This window comes from Rhinoderma darwinii, chromosome 1 (assembly GCF_050947455.1).
Source record: "Rhinoderma darwinii isolate aRhiDar2 chromosome 1, aRhiDar2.hap1, whole genome shotgun sequence".
In the NCBI taxonomy this organism is placed as follows: domain Eukaryota; kingdom Metazoa; phylum Chordata; class Amphibia; order Anura; family Rhinodermatidae; genus Rhinoderma; species Rhinoderma darwinii.
In genome coordinates, this window is record NC_134687.1 from 529,462,033 (window position 1) to 529,477,156 (window position 15,124).

Sequence of the window (15,124 nt, forward strand, 5' to 3'; positions counted from 1 at the left end):
GAGAATGTACAATAAAAAAGAAAAAACACATTAAAGGGGTTTTGCGGAATTTTACATTGATAGCCTATCCTTATGCTATCAATATCTGATCGCGGGGGTCCGACTCCTGGGAACCCCTTCAATAAGCAGCTGCAGCTTCTTCACTGCAGTACCCGGAATAGCAACATCCATATGGAGGAGTATGGATATGACTGGTACTGCAGCTTAGTCCATTCATATGTACGGGGCTGATCTGTAGTGCCAGCCACAGCCATACTTGTATGGATGGCTCTGTGCCGGGTACTGCAGTGAAGGGACCGCAGAGCTCCAGCAAGCGCTGTTGTCCCTTTGTTCTTCTGATCAGTGGTGTCCCAGGGGTCATTGATCTTAGATTAATGGCCTATTTTAAGGACAGGCTATTGATGTAAAATCCACTAAAATCCCTGTAACCCGTTATTCCCCATGACGTATTGATATGTCATGTTAAACAGGGTTTTAACGTTAACTGCCAAACTATTATGACATGGTGATGCTGCAGACACAGGAGCTGCCTCTGCACCGTCACGAGTGGGTATCAGCTGTAGCTAACACCTGATATCCTGCTGTAACTGTTGAGATCCGAACTGTTTAATCCCTTATATGCAGCGATCAATAGCGACCCCGGCATCTATAGTGTAACGTCCATGGCCGCGGAACGTCGGGATTACTCACCCTTCAACGGCCACAGCCATGGTCTGGTGAGCACTGGCCCGCATCTCCTCCCCAGGAGACGCCAGCGCTCACTTCCGCTCCACTCTGCTGTGTCCCGTAGGGTGCGAGCGCACGCTCGCGCCCAGCCTTAAAGTGACAGTGAGCGCACATGTAAAACATCATTAATTAGCTCATGATCACCCTGGACTATAAGAAGGGCCCTGCCCCTTTGCTCATTGCCTGAGCGTTGCTCGTATTCCTCTTTCAGTCTTGCAAATAGTCCCTTAGTGTAATCCTGTTCCCGTTGTTCCCGTACCCTGCTACCTGTATTTTGTATCCCGTGTTGTAGTTGTTCCTGTGCCCGCTATAGTGTTGAACTCCAGTTCTGCCACGTCTGCTGTGTTACACCATGTCTGGTGTCATCTGTCTCGTCTGCATCACCTGCCGTCAAGCTCCCATCTGTGCCTAGCCGTTGCTACTGTCTGGACTATCACAGGTACAATTGTGCTTGGACTATATATATATATATATATATATATATATATATATATATTAACTTGGTATAGTTTGGCCAGCTGCCATCCCGCTACGGCAGTGGGACAGATCGTGACATATACAGTTTAACACCCCCTCTGCCACCCCATTAGCTGTTAATGAACCGCTTAAAGTGACTGTCCCATCTAGTCTTCCTACACCAGGACCGACTGGAAATAATCAGATAAGGGCAGCTGATACCCCAGGTTGCTGCAGAAAAAGTATGATAAATCACCAATTGTGGGATGCAAATGGGCTGTTATGGCAACAAGGTACCTACCAAAGTTCTCTGCGTCTGCTATATGTATGTGCCATCAAAAAAAATCTACTTACTGTATAGTGAAAAAATTGTAAAGATAAAAAAATATTCCTGGTATCGTATCATTTGTAACGACCAGTACAATAAAGTAAAAAATAATTTTTATTGCATGATAAATTACGTAAAAACAAAATCCCCAAAAACTATGGCGGTAATGGTTTTCTTTTTTCCATTAGCACCCTAAAAAAAAATGATAATAGTTAATCAATGAGTTATATGCATTTTTGTCTGTGTAAAAAGTTATTATTCTTGGAATGTGGTGATGCAAACCTTTTTTTTGCTATGGAAAATGCTTTTAAATGTGCAAAATTAGTTTATAAATTATAAAAAATACCCTATACATATCTGGTATCTGTGTAAACATAGTGACCATAGAGTAAAGTCATATTTCATGCCATTCATACAACTGATGGCGCGAAAAAAATGTCATAAAAAAGAAATGGGGGAATTACAATTTTTTTGTCATCGCACCCTCTCCATTTTTTTATAGAAGTTAATCATAGAATTAAATATAATCCAAAGTGGTACCATTGAGAAATATAACTCATCACATAAAAAGCAGGCTTTCACATGGCTACGTCAATGGAAAAAGAAAAAGTTATGGCTCTTAAAATGCGGTAATGAAAGTACAAAAAAAATCGCTGTGTCCTGAATGCCAAAATAGGTCACGGCCTCAGCTCACCACTTGTTAGTCATCGTTCGCTGTGCAAGCAAAAGCTTCAGCAGGCCTGGAAACAACATCATGACAGAATGAATCCAGCACTTGGGTTGCCCCAAGTAACTTTTATTGTAGAAGCATTAAATAGTATCCATCTGTAGATCGCTTACATCTTTCAGACCATGCGGTCCTTAGTCATAGCAATGATCTGAAAAGCGTAAGCAATCTACAGATGGATACTTTTTTAATTCTCCTACAATAAAAGGGGAATTCCAGTCAAGATGATCCTCTGATATGTCATAGAGACAGTAAGTAGACAGATCACATTAGTGAAGTCTTATATTGGACGACCACTGATTTCCAGAATGAGCGGTATCCATAGAGAGCTCCGATCCCTTTGGCACTGCTCAGAGATTTTTAGTTTCTGGAAATTTGACACAACATTAAAACATTCTAAGCCAAGGGCCAATAAAATCAATGGCAGTATACTAGCTATGTCGGATTTTCAGTAATAGAAATCTCTAAGCAGTGCGAATGTGGCTGAGGTCACAGACTTCATTGGTATCTTCCCAAATGTATCTTTAACATATCTACAATTATTGGATTATATCACTTTAACATATGTAGCATACAATGAGGTGGTGGGATTTTAACTTTAACTGACAATTCAGAGCCTATTGTATATTGACTTTTGGCAAACTGTAATTTCAAACTGGAGCACCTTGTCAATCATAGAAGCTTGTAACACCTTTAGGGTATGTTCACACAGAGTTTTTTTGCATGCAAAATTCCTCCAGGAATTTTGAGGCAGATTTTGACCTGTCTGGACTTCTTTTGCCGCGGTTTTCGCAGAGCTTTTTGCTGCATTTTCGGCCTGTGGAGATCGAGCGCCACGGGCAAAAAAAGCAGTGAAAAACGCTTTGTCTGCCTCCCTTTGATTTTAATGGGAGGTCAGAGATGGAACCGCGGGAAGAAAGAGCATGTCGCTTTTTTTTCCCTCAAGCTCGCGGGAAAAAAACGCATCCGCCTCCCATTGAAATCAATGGAAGGCGATTTTGACAGTTTTTTGCCACGGTTTCCGAAGCAGTTTCCGCGTCACAAACAGCGCCAAAAAACTCAGTGTGAACTAGGCCTTAGGCTGGAATCACACATGTATTTTATTTTTTTAGCAAAATCAGGAGTGGATACAAAAGAGAAAACAAATATAAGGGAGAATTCACATGTCGCAGATTTTCGGTGTGAATTCAAGCCCCCATCTGTCATGTGCCATTTATAAAACCGGTATATTCCTTTGTGGCAGAGGGGCCTTTGGGCCCCCTCAGGTGCCAGGGCCTGGGTGTGACTGCTACCTCTACCCCCAATATAGTTACATCCAGAGATATAACTTTGAATGAGACCCTTCCAGCACAGAACCCCCGGCACGGAATCTCCCAGTTTGGACCCCCCAGATCAGACCCCTAAATCAGATTCCAAATCAGACATAATAATAAAAAAAAACATTCAATCACTGCCGCTGGCTCTTCTTCAGTGCCCGCCCACCCCTGGCTTCTTCACAAGTTTTGTGCCATAGAGCATAGAAGGTCCTGATGGCGGGCAGCTTCAAGACATTGTATGTGATGCAGGACACAACGTCCAGTATCAGGGATTGTTTTTTAGAGACAAGAGATAAGGGAAACCTTTCCCAAAGAAGAGAAGGATATAGTAATATGGGCCACTAGTACTCAAAGATACCATGTATGCTTAGAAAAGATTTTGCCTGTGATGATGAAGATTATACTAATTAAATATTTTCTCACAAAAATGCCTTTAATTTTGTTGCTTTTTTCCACATTTCTTATTTTTTAATTATTTCTCAATCATTAATAAAAAGAACCAGATCAAAAGAGAAATAGTTTTGCTGCTATGGATAGCATTTTACTTTTTCAACTTTTAGATCTTATGAAATGTGAACCGGTAATTGGATAAACTTTCATTATGTAAATTAGCAAAGCATAAACTGCAGCAAAATAATAAAGACAGAGCTACAGTGAGGAAACAAAACTAATCAAAATGGAAAAACAAAGCATGGTAAGTTAAACAAATACAATCCTTTAACCATTAGTAGACTGTGTGAATGAACAGATGTATACCAGGGTCATGGGTGTCCCTATTTATGTATGTACAGGGGCTTAACAAGTAATCATGGGGCCCCATGGTTACATGGAAAAAGGCTCTGAATAGTGGAGATCCATAGTAGCTTCTATGCCTGCTACCCTGGTAGTTACAGTCTTAAGCTCAAATGTTTTTGGTTGCTATGTAAAATTAATAATGTTTCTTTTTATTTATAAAACCTACAATTCATACAAGAAGATATTAAAAGGGGGAAAGAACTTTTGGATTGCAATACTGAAATATGAGATTATCACACAGACATAAATCAGAAATGAACCAAAACATAGGGACGCAGTCAATAAATAAATATTTGTCGGCTTATTACAGGCTTAGAACACATTTAGTGCTCATTTAAATTACCTGAATGTCATGTTGTGCAAGTGTCTTATATTGATGATATACAGTACCTGAACTCTGGACACACCAACCCATAAGGGCTTTCGTTTATTTTTACTATTTTACAAACGAAATAAAACTATATGTTATTACAAATGGAATTAGATATTTTTTTCCCTCTCAGAATCCAAACGGTGCATCATTGGGGTCCAGCATTAAATAGAGAATAACATAGAAAACCCATATATACCCATTTAGGCCTATCCAAAAACAAAAAATGAATATAACATTTGTATTCCTAGAAACCAAATACAAAAACAAATACCAAGCAACCCACAGGAGTAAGAGCAAACGCAAAAAATAAACAACAATTAAATAAAAAAATGTTCAAAACCACCTATTCCAAATATTCTGCCATTGGATAGATCTATTTAGCACTTGGTAATAAAAGAGCTCTTTATTCCTCTACCTTTATTGTAATGATAGGGTAGGGAGACAGACAGGTGAGCCCTAATCTACCCGCCACTCAGTACCTGCCTACTTGCAACGACCCGTCCTAAGCGACGGGGTACAACTGGGCGACGGTCCCTACGCTCAGTAAGTTCAAGACAGACAAACAGACAAGGGTACACAGAAGCTAGGGAAAACGGGGCAGCTGCCCACGGAGACACCGTGAGCAACAAGAGTAGTGAACGAGCCGAGTCAAACCAGGAGAGAACGAGGTACAAAACGCTGAGCAGGAGAGTGGTCAGAAAGCCAAGGTCAATAACAAGCAGATGATGAGTAGTACAAGCTGCAGCAGCAAGCCAGGAAACAAGCATAGAAGGATCACAGGCAAAGGAGGAACAGGAAAGGCAGGTATAAATAGACAGTGGGCGGGAGCTAGCTCCGTCTGGCCAGGCTGTGATAGGCTCTTCCTCTCCTAAGCCTTCCATCCTGAGTGGTGGAAGATGGAGTCAGTCTCACAGACATAGGTGCAAGTGCAGACTGATTGCCCACGGGCGTCGACACAGAAGCTGTGTCTGGCAAATCCTTTACATTTACATTCATAAACAAAATGTTGTAATTATTGCCTAGATCCATAGCTTGGATATAAGCTTCTGTGCCACTAACAGTAGCCTTTACACTAATTGCCTACTATTCGCATCTGATATTATTTTCCCAACAAACACAATCTTTCATTCTTTGAAATAGTACAGCCAAGTAGATCAAAGATAACCTTGACAATTTCTTCCCAGTATTTATATAATTTGGGACAACCCCAGGACATATGGATCCAGCCAGCTTCTGTGTTGAAACATTTTGGGCATCTATTTGAATCTCGTTTATTAATAAAATGTAAAAATTTAGGAGAGTAATATATTCTAGAAATAACTTTTTACTGAATTAGTCTATTTGGTTCACTAATCAAATAGTTACATATGTAAGCAAGAATTTTTGCCCACCTTTCTTCCGATACTTAATTTGCGTCCTGTGTCCATAGGTTCTTCAGTCGTGGATTTATGCAATTAATAGATATGCTTTGAGTAGTATCATAGCACCTAGAAATGAACACTCTCTTAATTGGAGACATAATAAATTGACTCAATAAATTTGATGAATCTACGAATATCCTTTGGTTATTTCTCGAGGACAGATATAAACACTGTATCTGGGTATAATAGGACATTTGAGAAAGTGGGGGTACATTATCGCTGAATACTTTTCTTTAAGAGCAGAAGCTTCTATCCTCATATATTTGTAAGATCAAAAAGACCCCTCTCAATTTTCAGTAATCCCCAGCTGGTGAAGAGTAAAAGTTTGTTATGTAAATATTGTCCCAAAAGGGGGAAAATACCTCAGAATTAAATAAACCTCATAGCTGTCTTATATTTTTCCACACCTTATGCATCAGTTTACAGGTTGGATAGCATATAAATGGCTGCGATCTAAAATGACCAGAATCGAGAATTTGGAATATGGGGTCAATATGGGCACCACCAAATACACCATGTCCCCCAGATTTGCCTCTTCCTAATAATAAACATGGCGTAGCTAGGAACATAAAAAATATAATTTGAAGTTGGGAACTCTGGAGCCCCCCTGCGCTTTACTCATCTGTAAAGTTTAAGTGGTTTTACCTTCTAAATTAAGGTAGTAATTACTATCTAAGATTATTAAAATATTAGCATTTACCCATAATGGGGAGTTTGACAGAACATTGAGAATCTGTGGCAAGATAACCATTTTAAAGAAAGCCAACCCATCTGCCATACCCAGTGCCAATTTTTTACCCATATTTTAATTTTCCCCCTCAATTTTGCTACCAAAGGCAGAATGTTAAAAGAGACATAATCTTGTACATTTTTAGAGATATGAATGCCAAAATATTTAAAACTTCACCCTGTTATTACCTCAACCACCCCCGAATTGACACTAGGATCAATATCGAGAGGCATAACCATAGACTTATTTGCATTAATTTCAAGGCCCGAATATGATCCATATTTACAGGGCCGTCGTCATGGCATCACTGTCCATATATAATATGTCCATCCCATTTCACCTCTTAACTGCATATTTAAAAAAAGGCGCCTTAAATTATTTGCTATAGACGTCTCCAGCATAAAACCTGATTGGTCATTATGCATAATAGAATTAATAACCTTTATTAAGTGAGTGGCAAGCACTCTGAACACTAGCTTTGTATCTGCATTGATTAGAGATATGGGTCTATAAGATTCAGTTTTACAAGGATCCTTACCAGGCTTCATTACTATAGTTATCAAAGCCTCCCTCCAAGACAGGGGGGGGGGGGGTTGAGTATCAATGAAAAGTTTGTAGTATACTGTGAAAATAAGGTAGAATAGTCGTAGAATACTGCTTCCAGATTTCAAAAGATATACTATCTAATCCCGGTGATTTATTTATAGGGGAGGCAGATAAAGCCTCACTGATTTCTTTAAGCTTAATTTCAGCCAGTAACAGTTGCGCCTCAGCTTCAGAAAAACGAGGGAAATGTATTTTATTCAAATATGAATCTAATTCCTCCTCTCTGTACTGTCCTCCTGATTCATATAACCGCGTATAGTACTGAAAAATTTGTTTTGTTTATTTATATTAAATCCACCTTAACCCTTTCACGACCAAGGACGAAAATGAACATCCTGGCCGGCTGCTAGTTCCTGCCCCAGGACGTTCATTTTCGTCAGTATTTAAAACTGTCACTCTGTGTAAACACAGAGTGACAGGGGCGTGCTGACAGCTGTCCTAGACAGCTGACACATCAGTCTCGCCGGACAGCGGACCATCGCAGCTGCTTTCGGCAATTAACCCCTTAAGTGTGGCGACGGATTGCCGTCGCCACATTTAAGTGGTTTGAAGCACATCGGCAGCCCCCACGAAGTGGGACAAGTGAAAAAAGTAAAAAAAAATAATAAAAATGTTTTAAAAAAAGTGTAAAAAAATCAAAGTAAGAATAAAAAGTGATAAAAAAAAAATCACATGTACCCCAAAATGGTACCAATGAAAACTACAGATTGTCCCGCAACAAATAAGCCCTCACAGGGCTCCGGTGGTGAAAAAATAAAAAAGTTCTGGCTTTCAGAATATGGCGATGCAAAATGTGCAGAGTGTCCAAAAGTGGATAAGATCGGGCGCCATTTATCAGTGCGACACCGGCCACACATCTATGAAATATTATTTATTTAGCCCATTATTATACCCTCTTATTATGCCCTGATGTACTCCGCACAGATTACACATACCCCCAAATTATAAACTGAAATACAAGCAAAACCCCAAACAAAACTACTGGCAAGCAAAATCTGCGCTCCAAAAGCAAAATGGCGTTCCCTCCCTTCTGAGCCCTGCAGCGTGCCCAAGCAGCAGTTTGCGCCCACACATATGGCGTCGCCATACCCGAGAGAACCCGCTTAACGTTTTATGAGGTATTTGTCTTCTGTGGCACAAACTGGGCACAACATATTATGCACTAAAATGGCGTATCAGTGGAAAATTGCAATTTTCACTTTAAACCATCCGCTGTGCATTAACACCTTTGCACACTATGATTTAATTGCCCGTCATGGTGCGGCAGTTGATGTATGGAGCCGGCTCACGTGCTGAGCCCGCTCCATACGCTGCGGGTGTCGGCTGTGTATTACAGCAGGCCCCCTCGGTACTAACGGACAGGTACAGCGATCGCTCTGTTACAGAAGCCTGTAAGAATAACAATATACTGCAATACATTAGTATTGCAGTGTATTGTACCAGTGATCCAATGATCGCTGGCTCAAGTCCCCTAAGGGGATTGATTAATAAAATGTGTAGAAGAATTATAGTTATTAGTAGTGAGAATGTATTTTTTTTAAAGTTAAAAAAATAACACACCTTTTCGCATTTTTCTTCTAAAGTAATGTAAAAAAAATGAACAAAATTGGTATCGTTATGTCCGTAAAAGTCTGAAGTATTACAATATACCATTATTTAATTTGCACAGTGCACACCTTAAAAAAATGTAATAATTGAAACCGCCAAAATCGCAGTTTTTTTTTTTTGTCACCTTCTCTCTAAAAAAAAAATTTAATACAACTTTTGAATCACTTTTTACGTATTAAAAAATGGTACCAATAAAAACTGCAGCTCCTCCCGCAAGAAATAAGCCCTCACACCATTCTATTGATGGAAAAATAAAAAAGTTATGGCTCTTGGAAAGCGGGGAGTGAAAATGTAAAATATGAAAGCATAAAATGGATCAGACCTGAAAGGGTTAATTCATTTCTAATGAAAAAACGTATGACCACATGTGGGGTATTTCCGTACTCGGGAGAAACTACTTTATAAAAAAATATTTTTTTTTTCCTCCTTTATCCCTTGTGAAAATGAGAAAATGCAACATTTTAGTGGAAAAAATTTTGATATTAATTTTCGCGCCCTAATTCTAATAAACTCTGCAAAAGACCCGTGGGGTCTAAATGCTCAATATACCCCTAGAAAAATTCCTTGAAGGTTTTTCCAAAATGGGGTCACTTTTGGTGGGTTTCCACTGTTTTTGTCCCTCCAGTGCATTGCAAATGCGACATGGCACCGAAAACCATTCCAGCAAAATCATAAATCCAAATGGCGCTCCTTCCCTTCTGAGACCTGCTGTGGGTCCAAACAGCAGTTTATTACCATATATGGGGTATTGTCGTAATCGGGAGACATTGCTTTACAAATGTTCGGGTGCATTTTCTTCGTTATTCCTTGTAAATAATAAAAATTTCTATGTTGTTTCAGAAAAAAAGTACATTTGAATTTTTACAGACTAATTCCAATATATTTAGCGAAAAACCTGTGTGGTAAAAATGCTAACTATACCCCCTAGATAAATACCTTAAGGGGTCTAGTTTTCGAAATGGGGTCGTTTATGGGGAGTTTCTATCGTTCTGGCAGCTCAAAGCTTCTCCAAATGTACAGTGGGGCCTAAAACATTTTCAAGCAAAATATGAGTCCTGAAAGCATCCGGGTGCTCCCTTCCTTTGGGGCCCTGCCGTGTGTCCAAACAACGCATTAGGGCCACAATGGGGGTATTTTTGAAAACAGGAGAAAGAGGGTGATAGATATTGGGGTGTGTTTCTTCATTTTCATGTTCGCTTTACAAAGAAATCGGTCTCCAAACTAATACTTTTATGAAAAAAGTGAAATAATTTTTTTTTTCACCTGATATGCATTAAATTTAGCAAAGAACTGTTTGGTCAAAATACTTACTATACACCTAAATAATTACGTTATGGGGTCTAGTTTTTTAAATGGGGTCGTTTATGGGGAGTTTCTATTGTTCTGGCAGCTCAAAGCCTCTCCAAATGTACAGTGGGGCCTAAAACATTTTCAAGCAAAATATGAGTCCTGAAAGCCTCCGGGTGCTCCCTTCCTTTTGGGTCCTGCAGTTTGTCCAGGCAGCGCATTAGGGCCACAATGGGGGTATTTTTGAAAACAGGAGAAAGAGGGTGATAGATATTGGGGTGTGTTTCTTCATTTTCATGTTCGCTTTACAAAGAAATCGGTCTCCAAACTAATACTTTTATGAAAAAAGTGAAATATTTTTTTTTTCACCTGATATGCATTAAATTTAGCAAAGAACTGTGGGGTCAAAATACTTACTATACACCTAAATAATTACGTTATGGGGTCTAGTTTTCTAAATGGGGTCGTTTATGGGGAGTTTCTATTGTTCTGGCAGCTCAAAGCCTCTCCAAATGTACAGTGGGGCCTAAAACATTTTCAAGCAAAATATGAGTCCTGAAAGCCTCCGGGTGCTCCCTTCCTTTTGGGTCCTGCCGTGTGTCCAGGCAGCGCATTAGGGCCACAATGTGGGTATTTTTGAAAACAGGAGCAACAGGGTGTTAGATTTTGTGGTGTGTTTCTTCATTCTCATGGTCGCTTTACAAAGAAATTGGTCTTCAAACTGATACTTTTATGAAAAAAAGTAAATTTTTTTTTTTCACCTGCTATGTATTCAATTTAGCAAAAAACTATGAGGTCAAAATACTTACTATACCCCTAGGTAAATACCTTAAGGGGTCTAGTTTTCGAAATGGGGTCATTTGTGGGGGTTTCCATCACTCTGAGACCTATGAGCCTCTGAAAACCTGGCTTGGTGCAGGAAAACAAAATGTACTTCAAAATTTATAAAATTATTATTCAATTTGTAAGTCCTCTAAATTGCTGAAAATTTATTTTATTTTTTTCAAAAGTGCTGCCAAAATAGAGTAAAGAGATAGAAATATATATTTAATTTAAAAAATTGTACAGTATGTGTGTACATATGTGACATATTGCAGTTAAAAATTGGGAAAAATTTTAATTTTTACAAAATTTCTTCCATTTTTCTATTTTTTTATTAATTTCTGCAAATTGTATCAGTCTACTTTTACCACTAAAATAAAGTACAAAATGTGACGAAAAAAACAATGTCAGAATTACTTGGATATTCAAAACTTTCACAGAGTTATTCTCTGATAAAGTCAGACATACCAGATTTGACAAATCTGGCTTGGTCATTAAGGTACAAACATGCCCGGTCATTAAGGGGTTAAGAGTGCCACTAGTAGAGATCATTTACCCTATGCTATTTGTTTTTATCTAATTATCAACCCCTTAAAGGGAATGTGTTGCCAGCAAAACATGTTTTGTTTTTTTTTAATTAAACATTTAGTGTGTAGGTGATTAAACATTGTTCAAATTTTTTTTATTTTTTTCACGAGTCAGGAAATATTATAAATTAGATTCTAATTTAAAATATTTCCCATTGCTGGTCACTAGATGGAGCTATTCCCAAAATTGCAGCATTGCATGTGGTAAAGCAACCACATTGCTTTTTGCTGCAAAATTGGGAAAAAAGCACTCGCTCTAGTGAGCTCTGAGAATCCCCCCCTCCTTTATCCTGGCTAGTGCCGGGATAAACGAGGGGTTTGAACGGTCTAACCTCCTACACTGTGTGTCGCCATTTTTTGAGCTAACACACAGTGTAGTAGGTTTACATACAGTAGTAAACACACACAAACACGAACATACATAGAAATCTCTTACCTGCTCATGCCGCCGCGGCTCCCTCCGGCCCGTTCGCTCCGTCTGCTGCCGCTGGTCCAAGTGCACAAGTCCGGAAGCCGCGACCGGAAGTAGTAATCTTACTGTCCGGCCGCGACTTCCGGTCCACAGGAAAATGGCGCCGGACGGCGCGAATTTCAAATTGGACTGTGTGGGAGCGGCGCATGCGCAGTTCCCACACAGACGGCGTACACAGAAGTGGATGGGACGGGACCCGTTCGCAGTCCCGTATTCCATGTCTGTATGTGTCGTTAATCGACACATACAGAAATGGAAAAAAAAATGGCAGCCCCCATAGGGAAGAAAAAGTGTAAAAATAAGAAAAAGTAAAACACAAACACACAAATAAATATAAACGTTTTTAATAAAGCACTAACATCTTTAACATATTTAAAAAAAATTTGTGATGACACTGTTCCATTTTTCAAATCTGACATATTTCCCTTCATGTGGTAATAACGTCGCAATGCTTAAACCTATTCAAGCGATTCTGAGATTATTTTCTCGTGACACATTGGGCTTCATGTTTGTAGTAAAATATGGTCGATATATTCAGTGTTTATTGGTGAAAAATTGCAAAATTTAGAGAAAATGTTGAAAAAATTTCATTTTTCAGAATTTAAATGCATCTACTTGTAAAACAGATGGTTATACCACCCAAAATAGTTACTAGTTCACATTTCCCATATGTCTACTTTAGATTGGCATCGTTTTTTGAGCATTATTTTATTTTTCTTGGACGTTACAAGGCTTAGAACATAAACAGCAATTTCTCATATTTTTAAGAAAATTTCAAAAGCCTTTTTTTTAAGGTACCTGTTCAGTTCTGAAGTGGCTTTGAGGGGCCTATGTATTAGAAACCCCCATAAAACACCCCATTTTAAAAACTAGACCCCTCAAAGTATTCAAAACAGCATTTAGAAAGTTTTTAACCCTTCAGGCAATTCACAGGAATTAAAGCAAAGTGGAGGGGAAATTTGCAAATTTCATTTTTCTTGCTGAATTTCAATTTTATTCCATTTTTTTTCTGTAACACAGAAGTATTTACCAGAGAAACACTACTACATATGTATTGTCCAGATTCTGCAGTTTTTAGAAATGTCCCACATGTCCCTCTAGTGTTCTCGTGGACTAAAACACAAGCCCTAGAAGCAAAGAAGCACCTAGTGCATTTTAAGGCCTCTTTTTTTATTAGAATATATTCTAGGCAGCATGCCAGGTTTGAAGAGGTGTTGAGGTGCCAAAACAGTAGTAATCCCCAATAGTGACCCCATTTTGGAAACGGCACCCCTCAAGGAATTAATTTATGGTTATTGTTACCATTTCGACCGCACAGTTATTTCACAGCACCTATGTGAATTAGGATGTGAAATTAAAAAAAAATTAAATGTTTTCCAATAAGATGTCATCTTTGATCAAAATTTCTTATTTTCACAGGGAACAAAATACCCCATTTTGTTGCCCAATTTGTCCTTAGTGCAGCAATACCCCAGTTGTGGTGATAAACTGCCGTTTGGGCCCATGGGAGGGCTCAGAAGGAAAGGAGCGCTATGTGTTTGTTGGAGTCCAGATTTTGCTGGATTGGTTTTCGGGTGCCATGTCACATTTGCAGAGCCCCAGAGGTATCAAAGCAATGGAAACCCACCAGAAGTGACCCCATTTTGGAAACTACACCCCTCAAGGAATTCATTTATGATTGATGTTACCATTTTCACTGCACAGTTTTTTCACAGCACCTATTTGAATTGGGCTGTGAAATTAAAAAAATGTAATTTTTTCCAATAAGATGTCATTTTTTATCAAAATGTCTTATTTTCACAGGGAACAAAATACCCCATTTTGTTGCCAAATTTATCCTTAGTGCGGCAATACCCTATTTGTGGTGATAAACTGCCGTTTGGGCCCTGAGGTACCAGTACAGTTGAAACCCCCGAGAAGTGACCCCATTTTAAAAACTACACCTCTTTAGACATTCATCTGGAGGTGTAGTGAGCATTTTGACCCCACAGGTATTGTGTAAAAGACAATGCGCAGCAGATGGTGCAGAGTGAGATTTGCAATTTTCTATATAGGTGCCATGTCAGTGTCCGATATATTGTGCCCAGCATGCGCCACCGGAGATATATTCCCCATAAACTGTAATGTGGGTTCTCCTGGGTATGGCAATACCCTACATGTGGCTGTTATTAGCTGCCTGGGCACATGACAGGGCTCAGAAGGAAAGGACCACCATTTGGCCTACTGGAGCTTTTCTGGTGCTAAGTCATGTATGCAGAAGCCCCTGAGGTACCAGTACAGTTGAAACCCCCCGAGAAGTGACCCCATTTTAAAAACTACACCGCTTAAGACATTCATGTGGAGGTGCAGTGAGCATTTTGACCCCACAGGTACTGTGTAAAAGATAATGCGCATCAGATGGTGGGTTCTCCCGGGTATGGCAATTCCCTACATGTGGCTGTTATCAGCTGCCTGGGCACACGACAAGGCTCAGATGGGAAAGATGAGGGTGATAAGCTGTGCGGAGTGCATGAGGGTAAATTATAATTTAAGGGATGTATGATAAATTCTAAAACAATCTTTCATACAGAGCCATGGTTTTTCGTGACACGTGTCATATTGGTATATTATGTCCTTCCTTATCCCCCTCTTTGAGCAGACTCTGCACCTCTTTTGACTTTTTCCCTTCTTGCCAGTTTGGGGAACTTCTCCTGGAAAGTGTTGCCCTGGTACGATGCGTGTGGCCTCGCTTCCAGAAGTACTGGGTGCTCCCTCTTCTTGGTCCCTAAAGATTAGGTTTTTGATAACCTCTTGAAATTCCAGGAAAGTTCCCCTCTGGCCTGCACATCACCGTAGCATGTACACATTGTACAATGCCATCTGTATGATGT